The sequence below is a fragment of the Nyctibius grandis genome, chromosome 1 (assembly GCF_013368605.1).
Source record: "Nyctibius grandis isolate bNycGra1 chromosome 1, bNycGra1.pri, whole genome shotgun sequence".
NCBI classification, from domain to species: domain Eukaryota; kingdom Metazoa; phylum Chordata; class Aves; order Nyctibiiformes; family Nyctibiidae; genus Nyctibius; species Nyctibius grandis.
Genome location: NC_090658.1, coordinates 84,051,212 through 84,069,414, shown reverse-complemented (window position 1 = coordinate 84,069,414; position 18,203 = coordinate 84,051,212). Strand labels below are relative to the sequence as shown.

The 18,203-nt window shown below is 34.4% G+C and overlaps 1 protein-coding gene across 1 annotated transcript in view; it reads right to left on the bottom strand.

The window, feature by feature from the left end:
- Positions 1 to 18,203, bottom strand: part of ASCC3 (activating signal cointegrator 1 complex subunit 3) — a 274,898-nt gene that overhangs the window by 104,750 nt on the left and 151,945 nt on the right. The window lies entirely within an intron of this gene.

The following is an 18,203-nucleotide window of genomic DNA, read 5'->3' as shown; positions in this document are numbered from 1 at the left end:
CAAGCATAAAAATTAAATTCACTTCTAATTACAGTACAAGAAGCATTGTATTAAAAAAATTACAGGAAAAAAACCATTGAATATTATTATGAGTCATATGAAAGAAACTATTTCTATTAATGTCAAACTCTTCATCAACACCAATATGCCATGATTTTCTATAAATGAATTTGACTTCTATTCTTACTTTCCAAAGAATACACTTAATTGTTTAAAAGAAAACTTTTATAAAAGTATAGCTTCATTTAAATAGAGATCCAAATTTACTGATAACCAGCCTGAACACCAAAACTGAGAACTCGCATATTGCTTTTGCTTAAAAGCAGTTCTTTCAGACAGCAGGCAGCTAGGACAGGCTTAAGGCAGCAGGCCACACACTATATTTAGCATTAAGGAAAGGATACCTTTCCCCACCACCAGCCATTGCATCAGCTAGGCAGAGCGTGGATTAATAAATTCGTAATATGGAATCAAACTGTTCATCTACCCCCGATTTTTACCTTCCCTGTGAGTAGGAGGCTAGGATCTCAGTTTGCAAAACCTCAGGCGCACCAGCCTCCCACTGTGTACGAAGTCCGTAACCATGTCTCCCTTATTTCTGGGTGCTAGCTTTATCATGCTTCACCTAAAGCAAATATGGACTCAAACTTAAGAAAAACTAATATACTTCCCTTCTAAACACTGAACTCTGAAAGTCCAATTGCTTTGGAATGTGTCTTCCAGAAGCAACATGGAAGGAAAAAAGAAACCCAACCGCTTAAAGAGGAAACCCAAACCACCAGAGTTCATGCCGTTTTAGCCCAATGGGAACAGTTGTCTCTCTGTTCAGAAACAAGACTTTGGGCTAAAGCTCAAGTATCACAAAAAGTACGGCTCTTTCATTGCAGTTAAGATGACAGGAGAAAAGGCACGATAACCCTGTTGTAAAGTGGAATAAAGGACCTTCCACCAAGCTTATATGAGCTTAAATATAAGGTCAGAAAGCATGCCGTATACAATCTCTTTATCCTCGCCCCTGGCTACCGGTTTCTTAGATCTTCATGTTTCAATGTCCCTGATTTGCCACAAACACCTCTGATTTTCCTCTCATCTCTTCCACGTTACTAACTACTGTGCTCACTGCCTTCCAGAACAGATCGCTTGCTGAATATGACACCAAGAGGACTGTAGTAATGATGACTCTAATCTTTCTCTAAAACAGATTTCTTTATTATCTTTGTCAGCAGAGAACCTCTACTTTTCCATAGACCACAAGAGTTAATTTTCCATAGACCACAAGCTAATTAATTCTAGATCAAATTATGATTACTATTATTTTAAATCTTCACATTTACTAGTACCTGAGACACAGCCACTGAAAGTTGACTTAGGGGACACTGAGTGGGTAAACCAAAGCAAAATATGGTTCACAGTACTGGCATACTGCCAAACCTGAACAATAAATCTCTGCAAACACAGAAATAAATAGGGAGACGGGAATGCAATTATAAAAGAGGACATGAAAAGAAAAATATTGTAGGAAAACCACATTTCTCAGCTTCACAATTATCCAGCTTCTCAACATCTGATCTTTCCTGCTTTAGCAGCAATTATTTACTATTCATTTAAAGGAAATCAAACTCAGCTTTTAACTACACATGATTTTTGGGCACATTTAATTAACTGCTGTAGTGCTTAAAAATTAATAAATAAGAAATTGAGAAAGTGGCAGTGCAGTTCATGAAGCTTATTCTTTATGAGCTAGTGAATGGAAACAAATATTTCCTAATGAACAGAAATGCACCAAGGTTTGCATTTATAATTTATCATCAGCAAATCTCACAGAAGACAGACATGTGGAAAATTCATTTCAGCAGCAAATCTGAGAATAATTGTGACAGAGAAATTTGGATTGATCTTGATTATATTCAGAACATGGTGTAAGCATTTAACAATGTAATTATGTTTTGTCTTAAATAAAGCAAATCTTCCTATGTGATAAGACAACCATCAGAAATTTCACTTTTTTAGTAGAGCTTGTTGTATTTTTGTCACATGACTGTTTTACAGGTATTAAAATAACAACTTTTCAAAAAGCACAATTATTCAATATCAAAACTTACACTTTAAATATTATAATCTGTAGCTGAAAAAGCCAAATTTTGTTCTCAAATCTCCACAATTGAAAAATTTTACATACATTTGTTTGTAACATACATTTGTTTTGATTGCTTATGCTGTCTCATGTGATTGAAAGACAGGGCAATTTACTAATGGGAAACTAAGAAGAATAAAATCGTGTACTATATATGGAAGGAAGGGGTATTTGTTTACAGTTTTAGGAATTACAATTTCACCAATTTAGAGAAAGGAACTTGTGAATATAGGAAAAATGAGGAGGAAAGCAAAGAGTTTGTGACAGAAAACACATTAAGATATGGAAATGCTGGTCTGCATTGCTCACACAGCATATCCTTTAATGGCAACATATTTGCAAATAAACCTTCTAAGCTCTTGTGCCAATGAATTGCACGGTTATTCTATTAAATCTGGATTTTAATGGTTGCAGAGACAACAAAACCAACAACTACTAAATAAGAGAAGCAAAACTATAAAAGTTATACTACTCCCATCTTGTTCTATTACAGACCAAAAGGTTTTGCTTAAAATTTATATGAAATATTATTAAGTGCCTCAGGTATATGGAGAAGTTGTTATTATGAGGTCTGGCACTGGTCTCCTGATTAGAATTGATCTTCTTTCCCCTCCCTTATTGCTCAAGAGGGCTGTAGATTTATGACCTTTGCTTACATGTCTGTGTGCATCTAAAACAGCATGTATGAAATAAATTCCTAGTCTAGCTTGCTGCCACCTATATTTCTCCTTTATATGTCTTGAATTTCATGCAGTTCTTGATTAGGACACATTAAAAATGTCACAATTAGGCACAGAAAAATATCCTGCTTAATTTTAATGAGAAGTGAGGCATACGCAGCAGAAGAAAAGATTTAATCAAGCTTTAGGGTAATTCAGCTAGAGACTTAAAAAACATAAAAGCCTTCCTTACCCTTTTCTTGCATCTGGTATCACAAAGGTATCATCATTCATAAAGACTATAAGCTGAATGCTTTTTGTCTGAACTACCAACACTACATGAATCAAAGAATGAAATTTTTAATAAGCTAATAGCTATTTTTTAATTTTATCTTAAAAACCAGTAAAAAAGAGTAATAAAGCTTGACTATGAGAAGCAGCTGCTAATAAATTACTTCTTGATAAGTGAAACATCCATTTATGTCTTGTCTTTAATCTCCAATTGCTACCCTCATCTAGGACAGACTAAGTAGATCATGACTACTTGGTAAGGTCAGATTTTTTTTTTCTTTCCCCAACTTACTTATTTTTCCTTTCTGCTTCCTCATTTTGAATATATTGCTTGCAACTTTGAATTTTGGTGTTTTTTCCCCACTAATAACATAGTTTTTGACTATCATGTATTTTCTTTCAGTAACAGAAATGGCACAGGCTATTCTCCTGTTTTTCTCATGATCACCTTGCTATAGCAAAATTTCATGCTTGTGCTTGTAAGGCTCAATCACTGTAATTTCCTTTCTGTAGAGTTCACAACAGGGCAGCACTTGCAGTTTGTTCGGAATGCACCAACATATTTGTTCACTGGTTTGAGCAATTCTGACCAATTTATTCCCATCCATTCTCTGCACTGTCCTGACACCCTGCAAAGTACTAGCTCTTAATTTTGAGGCCTCATTAGCTTCACTTGATGAGTGTCGGTGTTCACATAGCACAGATATCACAGACACCTAAACCAAACAAAGTAAGGTATCTTTTGCTGCAACCTTCCATGAAGAGCAGTTTTAATTAGTAATACTACTGTGTGATGAACACAATTCAATTATTTCCAAAATAACTATTTTGTAACTTCCCTGAAGACAACCAAGGTGGCTTTGGTCTTTGGCTAAATTAGGTTCCAACAAGACAAAAGCCGCCTCTGCCTCATTCATATTAATCACACTGCTGAATCTGCTCTGTTGGCTCATTTAAAGAATACTGATTCTCTTTCAAAATTTATGAGATCAAGGTAAGATGGGAGAAGTCTCCACCCATTCAGGAAGTAAAGGGCGGCTAAGAAAAGCTGAATGAAAAAAGGGAAGTTGAAGAGTCCATCAGTGGGCTTATTCCTGTTCCTTAAATACAAAAAACTAACATGACTTATTTACTACATACTTATTGCATATTAATTAATCTATACAAGTTAAATCTTTAACATAAGTTTTATTCTTTTATTCACAACTGCTGTTTCAAAGGGGAGAGATCATAACTTAGTGCCAATAAAACCATGAGAAGCGGTTTTTAAATACGAAGTCAAAATATAATAATTTCTTGTTACTGAAAAAAAAATGGACTCCTTAATATGCACAGTTAGAGCAAATATATGAAACCTAGAGAAAATACTAAACCGTGAAGATGAGCAGTAACACTATGTGACAGTTTATGAAAGAAACTGAACATGAGAGATAGAGATTGGAGTCTAAAGGGAGAAAAAAAGGAATGCATTTGAGCTACAATGATTTTATCTGAGGACTCTCCTTCTATTAATTAGAATTTTTATTTGTATTATTCAGCTTGTACTGTCTGCATAATAACTAAGCTATCAGCAGCTGTTTCTAGGGCAAGGACAAAGTAGCATGTTACATGGTAAGAGTAAGATTAAATTATTATTTTATTACAGAAGCAAAGAACTAACTTTGAAAGAAACTTTCCCTAAAGGATTTAAAAGTTGACTACATTTATGTGACGAATATATATCAAACAATTGGTCCTTATCTTGTATTACCTTTCATACTGCTGGAGAAACAGCATGAAATGGAAAATCGTTAGTATTTATTAAACATTCAGTAATACACTAAATCATATATTAACAACTTGTCAAGAAGCTCTTCTGTAAAGGTATAAATCAGTCACTTTTTAAAAGATACCCAACAGTTCAATACATTGGATTCAGGTAGTGCTTCTGTGTTGATATGCCCTCACATTACTTCCCTCGCTCTTTCCTGGGAACAGCAACATCAGCTTCACTGACTGTTCACCCTGCAGCTGGTTCCTGTGAAGAACCCAAAGACTACAGAGAGCTCTCCTCAATCAAGACGACTTGCATGACCTAGCAGATCATTTCTGGATGGATACAGGCTGGCCAATATGCTATTCTACTTAATGAGTATGCATGCTCATTCTCTACATCTTCACTTTTTAAATGTATCTAGCTATTAACTTTGTATAGTTATCCTGAAGCAATATCTCTGTCTAACACTTATTCTTTTTACTGGGTTATAATTAGTGGGTACCTGGCAAGATAGTATTTGAAGAAGGTAATTCTAGCAAACAAATGTGAATCAGTTTGAATTTCTCCTGGAAGAGTCAATAATCTAATTGTCTCCCTCTGGAGATTTACGTTCACTGTATTAAAGTTAGAATTGTTTAAAACTATAAGTTACTGATCTGATCAATCTACTGAAATCACCTCAGTAAGTTCTGTAAAGTGCTCTAAAAATACCTCTGAAGGAGAAAGAAAGGAGAGTGGCGTGACTGCTTTGCTTAAATGTTGTCCTCTATCAGTGTAAAGATAACAATTCTTTGAGTGCAATCATCAGGACCACATAATTCAGGACTAATTTTCTGTATTATAGCATTATAACTGTTTTTCTTCTGAACCTTCTCCTTTGTGTGTGTACGCAGGTTTCTATTGATTTAGGGGTGTCTTCTGTCAATTTGTAATTTAGAAGTACTTGTTTATCATAGGAATCTACCTGTCCTTAGTCCTCAGTAAGCCACAGACTATTTTTTCAGTTGTTGCACTAAAAGCAATTCTCTCTACATACATAATTTTCTGCAGGGCAGAGCTACCTTCAGTGAAAGTTTTAAAAATATTTCAGGTCTATATAACATACTGGGTTTCTGTAGTTTGTAAAACACAGAGTTACTGCAGAGTGAAGTATCAAAGAATTCAGTTTTAGTGGATTTAAATCACAATTTGAAAAACTGTACAAAAAAGAGAAGGGAGGAGAAGTTTAGACAATTAGGAACAATTGCCAAGCAGCCTACCCAAGCTATGACTGTCATTTTCTAACATAGCTGTGTTTTTTTGTTCCAGTGAAATAATGGTCTCTTTTCTTCAAAGCCATACAATTTTCATTGTCTATGACTTCCAGTCTTGAGATATGGTTAGATGATACTTATATTTTAGTACACTCTTTTGTTTATCTTTATTATGTAGACTTTGTTTACTTTTCAGCCCAGGTTGCTAACTTTTCTGCTTTTTACAGATTCGGTGTTTGTAGATGTTCTTTGAAGAAAAAACTTGAGAAGCTGTTGTTCCCTTTAAAGGAAAATTAATTCTGTAAATATGGACCAAAAAGACTTGTCTGCTCTCAAAAGTGAAGAGTGAAAACTTATAATTTTTCTGCTAATGAAGAAAATATGAATTATTGCTGGAACACTACTTACATAGTACTGGTAACTGTTGGGAATTTGAAATCTGGCAATGATTCCCTGATGTACTTTGCATATGACAGATAATACTGTGATTTTTCAAAATAATGCAGGTTTAAAACATACTTTGCAGTTGTTCAAATACAAACATTATTCCTTGTCTTTGTGCTCCAATCAGAGAGTAGTTTAAAAAAAATTCCTATGAATTATCCTTTTCTTTTCTTTTTGATTCACAAGGAAACGAGGTGTAAGGCAGAATTTCTGGCATATTTTTCTGTTGCCCTGTCCTTACCACAGATCATAACCTATTTACCTAAGGTTGTGTTTCATCCAGTCAGCACATTAGGGAGTGATGACTACCAGTTAAAGAACGGATTGGTACGGTGTCCAGAAATGTCTTGCCTTATACAGCCCCATCTTTTTTTCATTGAGAAAGTTACATAATGCATAGAGAATGAAATAAGATTCTATGGGAGGAGGAAGAATAGCAATAAGATTAAAAACTCTGAGCAAGAGGTAACATTTACTTTAATCTCTGATTCCTCAGTTCTATAATCTATAATGCAGAAGAGAGAACAGTGTTTACAGACCTCTGATGTTAGAAACTAAGAAAATTTAGTATTGCTAACATGTTACGTTTTCGAGCCAGCCAGACAAGCCAAGAATGAATGAATCATGATTTGCAACAAGTCACCCAGGATGTAGACATAGTTTCAAAATACCTCACTTAATGCCTAGCTGAATGAATTACTGATTCTCAAATAAAACGGTTTAAGAACTTAGAATGAGAAATAATTATTCTGTGAAAACACACGTGGAAAACAGCACTAGGTTTAGATAAAAAGGAAATGTTTGTTATAATGACCCAGTTTAAGCTCCACCACTAAGTGAAAATGCAATAAAAATAATAATTTTCATATATTGTACAATGATAAGCATCTTTCTATTGTTTATAGCAAGTGCAATAAAAATTATATAAAGACATTTTTGTACTGCTTCAGTATGATGAAAACCTGGACTTCACAGTGAACAGAAATCTGTGACCAAATAATCTCAAGTCTTATTAAACGAAGTGTCAAAACATTTCAGTTTAGCAATAACAGGAAAATGAACACCAATTAGACTGAATTAATTGTATAACATGACAATTTAAAAATCCATGCAAAATCATGTAAAGCTCTGGTTTTCTTTCTCATCAATTTAGTATTAAACTGTTCTCTCTCTAGGAATAGATATATGAAACACGTAAAATACAGCAAGGTATCTATTCTTCGCCAGCCCTTGGGACAGGAAGTCCTGTCGTCATATTTGTTAACCACTTGGAGTACGCAGATGAAAAAGTAATCAGTCTTGGTCTGTTTTGCTGACAGCAGTTGTTTTCAGTACGCTGTTAGAAAACTAGCCAGTAGGGAAGATATACAGCATGAAAAGAAATTCATAGAAAGAGAGATAAGGGGTATGACATGCAAGGGTAGCATTGCAACAGCAAGGCTGAATTTGTACCAGTTTGAATACTGACATCCTCTGGAGACCTAGTTAAACCTTTTGCTGCTGTGCTTAACTGTGCAAAGATTTCAGTATTTCTGCTTCAACAGGAAACTGATACTGCATGGTTTCCACAAAAATATTTGTTATATTTGAGAACACCTCCTTTGCTTTATAATGCTCAAAACTGCCACTCTGCTGAGTCTTAACAATACTGGATGCATTTTTACTCTGAGACAATGAAAGCAGAAAGTGTTTTCAAGATCTTTCCAAAAAAGTAAGCTGCAGCTTACTTATTACATATCATCGTGATTTTTAGTGCAACTCCTCCTCAAAGGCTATACTGACTGAGACATCATTAACCCTGCAAGAAAAAAATCCATTTGTGAACATTAAGCATATTTCTCATTTCACAATTAAACCATAACAGTCCACTACAACTTCACAGCTATGCAAAGTGACAGATTGAGGATTCTTCAGAAGAATGGAATTTCTTTTACAAGTTTTAAAGGTAATTGGAAATGTGAAGTATGAATTAATAGTCTATAGGGTTTTCAAACAGTTTTAGACTGGCATCAGTATGTAGGACCATGAAAAGTTGAAATTTAACTTAAAATAGGAAAATAATTTTTGGAGATGAACCCTAGGTATTAAATGTCTTTTGATTTGTGGCTTGGTGTCTTCACTTTTCTAGCTTCTGCCCTACAGCATGGAAGAAATAAACACAACAATACTAAGCAGACATGATAAAAAAAATTCAAGTCAATAAAAGTGGTACAAATTTGTAAACTAAAAAAGGTCAAAATTATACTCACCACTCATTAAGTTACTTGAACTATGTAATCTGAACTTTATATAAATAGACCTTTAAGTGGTGGGACCAGTGAAACCTGGTTTCCTACAAATTTTATATTCCTTGTGCCCCTCTGCCAACTCAAATGCCTGTCCCATCAGATTTCCATAATCCCGTCTCTCCCAGAATTATTTCCTTGCCTTACTGTTCCATATCTTTTTCCACTGTGGACAAAAAAAATACATCTTAGAAATGACATCTGTATGAGGCTGATTATCAACACTGCCATCTGATTATTACCAACACCTTTAACAATTGTGTTGTCTTTTTTGTTAAGTTTTATTCCAAATCACTAGCAGGCTGGTCTCTGAAGTTCTGCAATCTCAGTGCAGAATTGTGAAGCCTGTGGACTATTGAATGTCATTTAAAGTCAGTTTCAAAGGTAATGATGTCTTTACACACCTAAAAGGCCACAGAAGTAGCACCTAAAAAGTGATGAAACAAGAAGGTTTATATTACTGGGCTCTTTTGGCCAGCAGACTCAGGAATTTAGAGACAGATTGTCAGTTAAACTGAGGCAACTATTAGGCTTGCTGCCAGAGGAAACCAGCTGATGCAAGAAAGGAGTACCATGCAGTCACCTCCATGGAGCCTAATTTTACACCCAGATCCTGTTCAAATGTATTTTCCCACAGACCTCTGCTAAATTATGAGATCCTTTGTAGTTTTAAACTCTATCTACTGAAAAAAAGAGGTTTTATTACCCCCCTCTCTTTAAAAAAAAAAATCCCCCCAAATCCAGCCTTTATAGTCCCAATATTTTATGTCACGTACTAACATTATGTATCATACTTCATGAAGCCTGCAAGATAATTGCTTTATAAAGTTCAAAAATCATAGAGATGAAGACAATTATGCATAATTACATTTGGCTTTGAAAGACTGTTTTCTACATCTACAGTATGTACCTAGCACATATATCACCTCTCCAAGGCTGGTATTTTGAGCAAAGGATGACTTATTTTCTTGTGCAAGTAATTTTTATAACATATTTACAGAGATTTGAGAAAAAATATTGCATTGATGTTAATTCACCGATCTGCTTTGTCTGGAGTTTGTAAACTAGATTAGAAATCCTCTGTCAGAACTGAGGAGCTGGAGCTCACTATTGCTAAGATACTGTAATTGATATGCCATTATTTTAAAGTAGGCTAAACAGTTTCTTCAGCAAGCTAACTTTAAATGTCTTACCCACATAGCAGATAGATCTCAGAGGAAATTTAAGAAAATATCTCACATATCGAACATATCATGGAGACTAAATTACCTGGTATGGGAAGAAGTAAGGGCATTGTTAACTTTCTCACTTAATGCAAAGCACAGCAGCACAAAGCAGGCGAGAGGAGAGCTGCTATGCTGCTTCCACAGTCCCTCTCCAACCCTCATTAATTTCCATTTTTTCATACACTGTTTACTTATCGTGCATACATTAGTGCTAATGACTGTTGGAAAGTGTTAGAGGCCATACTGTGAGCTTCATTTTCTTTAATCTTTTAATTATATTAACAGTCTTTCTTCTGTACAATTAATAGTCATATCTGTTCAAATCATTACATCCTTCATGCATTTCCTCTCCTTAAAAATGTTTTTCATCTCACAACTCTGCCTTCTTTTAAGAGCAGCCTAATCTCAAAAGGCTTTGCAAAATACTTTACCTAAAAGTTGAACCTGTATGTGTAATGCCGCATTTGTTGGGGTGTTAGGATTCTAGGAGGGAAGCAAACAGTAAACAATACTAACACTTGCCTTAAAATTAGTATGTCTAAATAATTTATCACTTGAAGTAATAACATTTTAAAACTGAGTATCTTTATATTGTTTTAAATGACAAAAACAACTGCAGTTGAAGTAAAAAACCTACATAAAAATAATTTTTCCTCTACTTTAAGACTGAAAGCTAATACTATCTATGTAAAATAGTTCTATAACTAACATTGCAATCACTTTCAAGACATATTAATAGCTTTCCTATATAAAGAGAAACTTTATCTCACTGTACAGAACTGAACCAGACACCACGGTTCAGTGCTAAGCAAATATGTTTGTGGAGTTTCATAACACACACATACTACAGGATTATCACCAGGATATCAGTTTTCAGTGGTTTCAAGATGGCAATACTGAATTATGAATTAAAATCAGGATAAAAGGAGTGGAGAATCTTTGACTTGTGCAATCTGTACAAACTTTAAATTAGATTCAGTGTGACAGATACTTTAAAAACTTTTGCTGTTTTGCTTGATTTTCTAAATTATGCACTTTGAAAGTTAACATAAAATATGATATATTATATATAAAATGAATGTAAACATCAATGTATAAATAATAAATAATATAAAAATATTGTAAAGCAAACTTGGTGATCATAACATCACTCACCTTTAGAAACTGGTTTACACATCTAAGAATATTTTACTTTGCAAATTCCAATCTAAACATCTGAAGATATTCTACAAAAGTATTTCCTTCTGTTAATTTTGTATCTGGATTTCAGCTAATTTTTAAATTGATTTTTTGAGTTCCAAATATGGAATTGTCAATTATGTTGTCACAGAAATTTTACACAGAATGGAAACACAATCTATGCTTACCTATAACACTGGTGTTATCTCTACTATCCCCAGCGACAGACTGATGACTTATAATTCTTGGCATAGCCTTTTCAATCTTGAGATCAACCTAGAAAAGTTTTCCTACTCTATTTCTTTTTTGAGGAGGCATCACTTGAGGTAACTAGATATTTCCATCATACTTAGTTAATCTGCATGCTGCTAAAACTGAAGATAAGAGGGCCAGCTAATGCTGTCTGATGCAGAGAGATGTCCCTAGAAAGTAAAGTAATTGCCTGACCATTTGAGACAGGCCACTTTGCCAGCAGCTTGATATGGCAGGGCTCAGTGTGAGATTAAAACACTATCGATGTCTACATGCATATCTGTACAGCTGAAGCAGGAGTCTGAGCACCCTTCACAGTCAATGAGCACCAGGCAGCAGGGCTTGTACAGCATTTCTGTTCCCTCACCGCCCCGTGTCTGCTCACGGCTGAGCTCAGGCATCCTCTTGGCTCCAGTGCCTGAAATGCACTGAACTCTACCAGCTGTAACAGGAGCTCAGACACATCACACGTTTGTAGTTACCATGTGCAGTCTCCTAAAATCTGTGTGCTATAATCTTAGCCTGAAAAGCACTCCACTGGCATGTTTCAGATTTAGACTAATGAATAAGAATTATCCTGGAAAGAAAGACAAAATAGACCCTCAAATACATTTCAGTTGCAACAAATTTCTATTGTAACTGACTCAGGTGGCATTGTCTCAACACTCCCAGATGGCACATATCAGTAATAACTCTTAATTATCACTCACTATTCCAAGTAAATTGGAATTTGCATTATCTGTCTTCACACTAATCCCCACTTATTCTGATACTGAATACTTCCTATCACAGAGAAACTGAAGAAACAGTTGAAAAGTTAATGGCCCTGTACATGAAAATTAATCAGATCACCCTATGGTTTTAAATGCCCGAACATAACAGAACTAAAGAACATCATAATAAAAACAGGAATGGAGACTTTTTATCTATCATAAATTCATTTCGTACTTGTTAGAAACCCCAAATATAATAATACACCTTCCCATAAAATACTACATTCCCATAGCCCTTTCTTTGCCATGGATAAAATTATGCAATACATTCACAGAATTTGTCATCACCACAGTAAGTACAGGTCATAGTACTACTTGTATGACAAGAAACAGTTTTCTCCAATACGTGACAAAGTTGGTAAGAACATACTATAATTGAAATGTTCCCAAACTGTTGTTGTCAGACAAAGAATGGGATTAAATACCCAGTTAATCTCAATTTTCCCTAACAACAAAAAAGGATAGCAGATGTTAAGTGATTTTTTTTCCTCATCTGTGCAAATTTCTACAGTTATTGATTTAATTTTTAATTTGAGAGTAAAAATAGAGAGTGTTCTGTTTGATGGAATGAATTGCCTGTGAAACCTCGAAGTTGTCTGAGAGTCCTCGGTACAAATTCAAGCACAGAGTAAAAAAGGTTTCCACTAATATCAGAAGTAAGTATAAGCTTTATGGGGAATCCCATCCCTACCTCCTCAAAATCCCAAAAGAAAATGCTTTGTAGAGTACTGGTACTGCTTCAACCTCAACCTTTACACACAGCATATACTTTATATTATAGAACAGAAAACTGAATTCAGGAAAATCTAGACTGTTACTTTAGCTGATGACTTCCTGTATTTACATCAGCCCTGGTATAGTCACAATAAGTTTTGACATGTCTCTCCTCCAGAAAAAGACACAAATTCATAAAGCTATTTTGTGAAGCTGTGTGCAAGAGTAATCAATTCATCCTCACGCAGTTTCTCCAGCTAATCCCAGTTCCGATGCCTGAAACTAATTTCATACATACATTTTGTAACAGTAAATACAAATTTGAAAGATACACATATCAAATTGTTCTATTTACTATTAACTGTTATTCCAGTAATCAAAACAATTACTAACATAGTAAAATAAACTTAAAATAAGCTTAAAACTGTCAGACAAATTTTGTTAGCTTCCTAAAACATGTACTGTTCAAGAATTTATATTTCTTTTAGCAACAGTGAACATAGTCTGTTATATTACTACACATGTACTTTGTAGAAATATATATTATACAAGTACATTATACATTATACTTATTACACACGTAACTTATCTGTCTTGTGTTTTGTACTATCATCCATTAATGTATGCAAGAAAAGAAGAGGAAAATAACAAACGAGGGAATAAGAAAAAAATTATCTCAGAAATTTCACATGAATGTAAAGAACCCATCTTTCAGGTCAAGCAGAGAGCTGCACTTCAGGCTAGATTCCTGGAAATAGAACGTATTTATGTATTTATTTTTAATTCACAATCTTCAAAATGCTCTAAACTGAAACAATGAAGAACGACCTTTCAGCTACCATAAAATCAGCATCACACATGTGCATTAAAAAGTACGGCCACAAGGTGGCTCTCAATACTCAGCATTGAAAACTACAACTCTGAAAACGAAATAAGAATCTCAATTAGTTTTGTTTTCTTAAAATGATAAGTGATATGTTTCACTTATTCTTAGAAACATTTATTTCCACACTAGACTAATATTTTGAAGATATTTTAAACATACTTTGTTCCTCAACATCATGAAAACATCATATAAAGAATTCCAGTGAGAGATTTAGAGGCTCTATCTGTAACAGCATCATTTTCCCGTAGTCACATATTCCCCCCAAAATCTAAGCCCTCTTGATAGTTGAAATTCATATATACATAATTGAAATCATTTACTGTTTTTGATTAAGTTAATTTTCAACTATTTACCACTATTAGTTCTGTTTCACGATGAAAACTGCATGGAACTTCTACATAGAACATGAATGGGGACAGCATTTTCTCAGAATCACAGAATCACAGAATGTTAGGGATTGGAAGGGACCTCGAAAGATGATCTAGTCCAATCCCCCTGCTGGAGCAATCTTATACATCTTGTTTTTTCCAGTATGCTCTAGTTATATTCTTCATGTTCTTAATTACCATTTTATTTTTCCTTTTACAGGTTTATAAACAGTCGTGGGTTTTGTTGGCAACCTTCCATCTATTTCTGTAGTCATTTTAGTTTCATAAATATCTGTTTTCATTTAACATTCATTTTTTCCCATAAACGTGGAAATCTGAAATTTAAAGAAACTGGACCATGTAGGAAAAATAATAAATAGGGCTATGATCGTCAAGCCAGTAAAGAATTATTACTTGATTCTGAACCAATGAATTGTAGACCTGTACAGTATTCTCAAAGGATAGAAGTCTCTTAGAACCTTCATCTTGGATACATTCCTTAGACAAGAGATCTTGGTGGTTACTTCCTCACAGGAACATAATCTAAGAGAATACCTGAAAATAACTGTTATAGCTGTTTTGAAATTACATGCCCATGGAGCAAGAAACCAGGTATGTTTTCAATGCTATGCTGCAGTACAAACACTTTTTTACTATGCTATAACTACTGAATCAAGAGCCCAGAAAATAATTGCTCAGTGTAAGGGATCATGAGAATAATTATAAATAATACGAGTGTTTTTAACCCATGAATCACTATATGAGTGTTTTTAACCCATGAATCACTGGGATAAATTCACATTTTCTTATTGCTTTCAGTTCCAGAAACTTGCAGAAAATGCACTTCTGCAAGAAGTTAAACACTCTGCTGTGTTTTCTCTATGAAACACTATTTTGTGCTGTATTAAGTTGTGTCCTTAGGGCTTACTCCAAAGCCAACAGTCTCTTTCCCATTAGCTTCAATATGTTTTTCAATGAGATCCTTCAACTGCAAACCAGCTAGGACCCTTCAATTATTCAGCAATACTACAGCTTAAATGAAAACACAGCAATACAATGCTAAAGGTTTCAAACTCTTTGCAGATTTCTGATTGTTGTCCTTGATAAATATATGTAGCACAATACTTGGAAAAAGTGATCTCTAGAATCAGAGACTTTGCACTGGAATTCTACATTTAATTACAAAATTGATGTGTATCAAAGCCAGAGGCACCCTCACAGACAGAAAATGTGCAGTATTTTTCATCCTTGATGCAAAAGCCTTTGATTCCTGAGCTAACTGCTTTTATTATTATTACAAAGAGTCTAGAAAGGCTTTTGCAGACCTTTTGATACTCTAAATTCTAGAACCTAAGAGTTTGCCATCCACTACTATGTTTTTAGCATTTTGTCAACATTTCTCAGCATTTTAGAGCTTCCAAATTTATAAGCCAACATTGAACTACCTTCCTACATTTTTTTGTCTATCTTTAAAAAAAAAGAAGAGAGAGAAGAATCCCTAGCACACCAATTACTGAACTAGAACTTCCTCGGTTGGGAAAGGGACATTGGGTGAGAGAAAAACTGCTATTGTTTAGCCCTGGGTGTGGGCTAAACGAAGACAGACACCTATAAAAAATGACAGATCCTCAGAACAGCAGAAATCAACACAGCTTCTTCAAAAATGCCGCTCAAGGTCATTATTCAAATAGATAACACATTTTAAGAGAAGCTCTTACAACTCCTTACTTGGAAAAAAGCCTTTAATTCAAAACAAAAACATATCAGAAACCTTAATGGTTTTAAGGTTGATGCATAAGACTTCTGAAGCAGAGGTTGAATTTGTCAGTGAAAATTGAGCTGCAGCCAGTAACTATCGCCTCTCAAAGAACCACGATGCTGCAAACTCTTTTGGTCACCAGTACTTTGTTGGTGTGCAGGGCAGACTGTCGGGTCTTGCTGAGTTCAATCAATCAGCAGCTGTACACATAACATTTTGCCCCAGGTAACTATTATGTTACACAGTTATGTAACGCCCCTATTTATTTTTCTTCTCTGAAGATATTTTTTGATTGTTAGGAATAACTAACTTAATACAAATGTTTTTATTTATCTTTACCTACAAAAACCTCATTTTGGTCTTAGTCCTCTTGTGTCTATTAGGAAACATGGGGAATTGGCTAATTTTTTTTTTAGAACCTTTGCTAAGCTTCATCAAAATCTTCCAGTATTTAGGGAAGCTGCTGGCCTATATTCACATCTGTCTCAGCAATTTACATTTTCACAGTTTCTGCTTTCTGTCACTGAAAAGATTCACCATAGAAGTTGTGCATAAACTTTTGAAATCATGTATGTTGTTTTCCTACAGAGGTGATAAGCCATCATAATACAGCAAAACTTATGTACAGACAAATATTATCAGTAAAGCTTCAAATATGTTTCATTAGACATTTCTGAATGGCTGGGCATACACAAAAGATATATTAGCATTTTGATTTCTATTGCAAGGGGCACAAAACAAACGTGAGAAACTTACTTGTGAGGTACTGGGCAGGATAGAGATATGGGGTGCCCTGGCTGCACAAGCACTGTCAGAAACATGACAACTCCACTATATGCTGATACCATTCTTTATTAAAGAGGTAGTAAAGATCTATAAATTTTATTAGAATTAAAATGGACCAATGACTAATTAATTGTTGATATCAATATAGATAATGCTTATATTCACATACTAGTTTTAATATATAAAATCTATAAAAGTAATCAGAATTTAAGTTCCACTACTTTTGACTTAAGGAAATTAAATATTCAAAATCTGTGCTAAGATCTCCTAACTATTATTGATTATCAAAAGAACAAAATATTCTTCCTCAAAGACAGGATCACGCTGAAAAGTTTTACTTGTCTAATTAGAACTGTTTTAAATGTGAACTATAACAAGAAATATAAGCCAAAAAACTTTCAAATCTGAAACCTTGTGTACATTTTTTGGAAAAGTTTTTAGGCCATATGCACGTCATCTGCAAATATGTCAAAACAGGATCTGTCCTGCTTGTCTGTTGTTGTTTTCCTAGTTTTCTTTATAGGTTAGGAATGATTTTACCCAACAAAAGTCTGAAACTGAATAAAACCATTGCCTGAAATGCATTCCAATTCATCCTATACATTTGGTGTCCAAGAGTTCTAGAAATATCACCCTAGTTCTTAATATTCTCTTAATATCCCATTCTAGAGAATGCATTAGAAGTGTTGACAGCATTCATTTCAAATGGCTTTTCCATTTGGAGTATGGTAAATACTAGGACATGGCACTTCTGGGTTTTTAGAATTTCTTAAAATATTTAGTGCATGTATTATATATGACCGTTGCTTGGAGAAGAAACAGATTCTGCGGGTTCCACAGCAGCTGGCAACATAATAGCCATACAGGGGATCATAAACCAAATCTTGATGCTTTGTCAAGTTGGTTGACCTAATAAGTAAAGTTAGTATCTGATAGGAAGCAAATATCCTAGGAAAAAAACTTACTCTAGTGTCAGTGTTTTTCAGTATGTCTTATCCGAATACTAAAAATGAATTAGTTTAAGACCTTGTTCTACCAAAAGCCTAACAATTGTCTTGTACTTTCATGTAAATAAAATTTTAAGTTCTAGAAGTTTACACATATTCCATTTTTTAGCTTTATTGACTAAAATTCATTCTTTATTTACTTGTACTGATATTGTCCATAGATGGACAAATAAGGCCTGTTTGGTGGGATGGGGATGGTGAACATTGAGTTTTTCTAAGAATTCATACTTAAGCATGGAAATTTACAAGTCTAATATTGCTGTCTTCCTATCTGCACTCTTCCAGCAGCTTACCACAAGCCACATACTTCCAAATCTGCCTCCCGTTTTTTAGCAATTTTATTTTCATTCTGTAATACAGAGTAAGCTCCATTTTTGTTACCTACCAGTTTTTGTTATAGTTCATGCACAGTTTGTGTATACTGTAGCCTT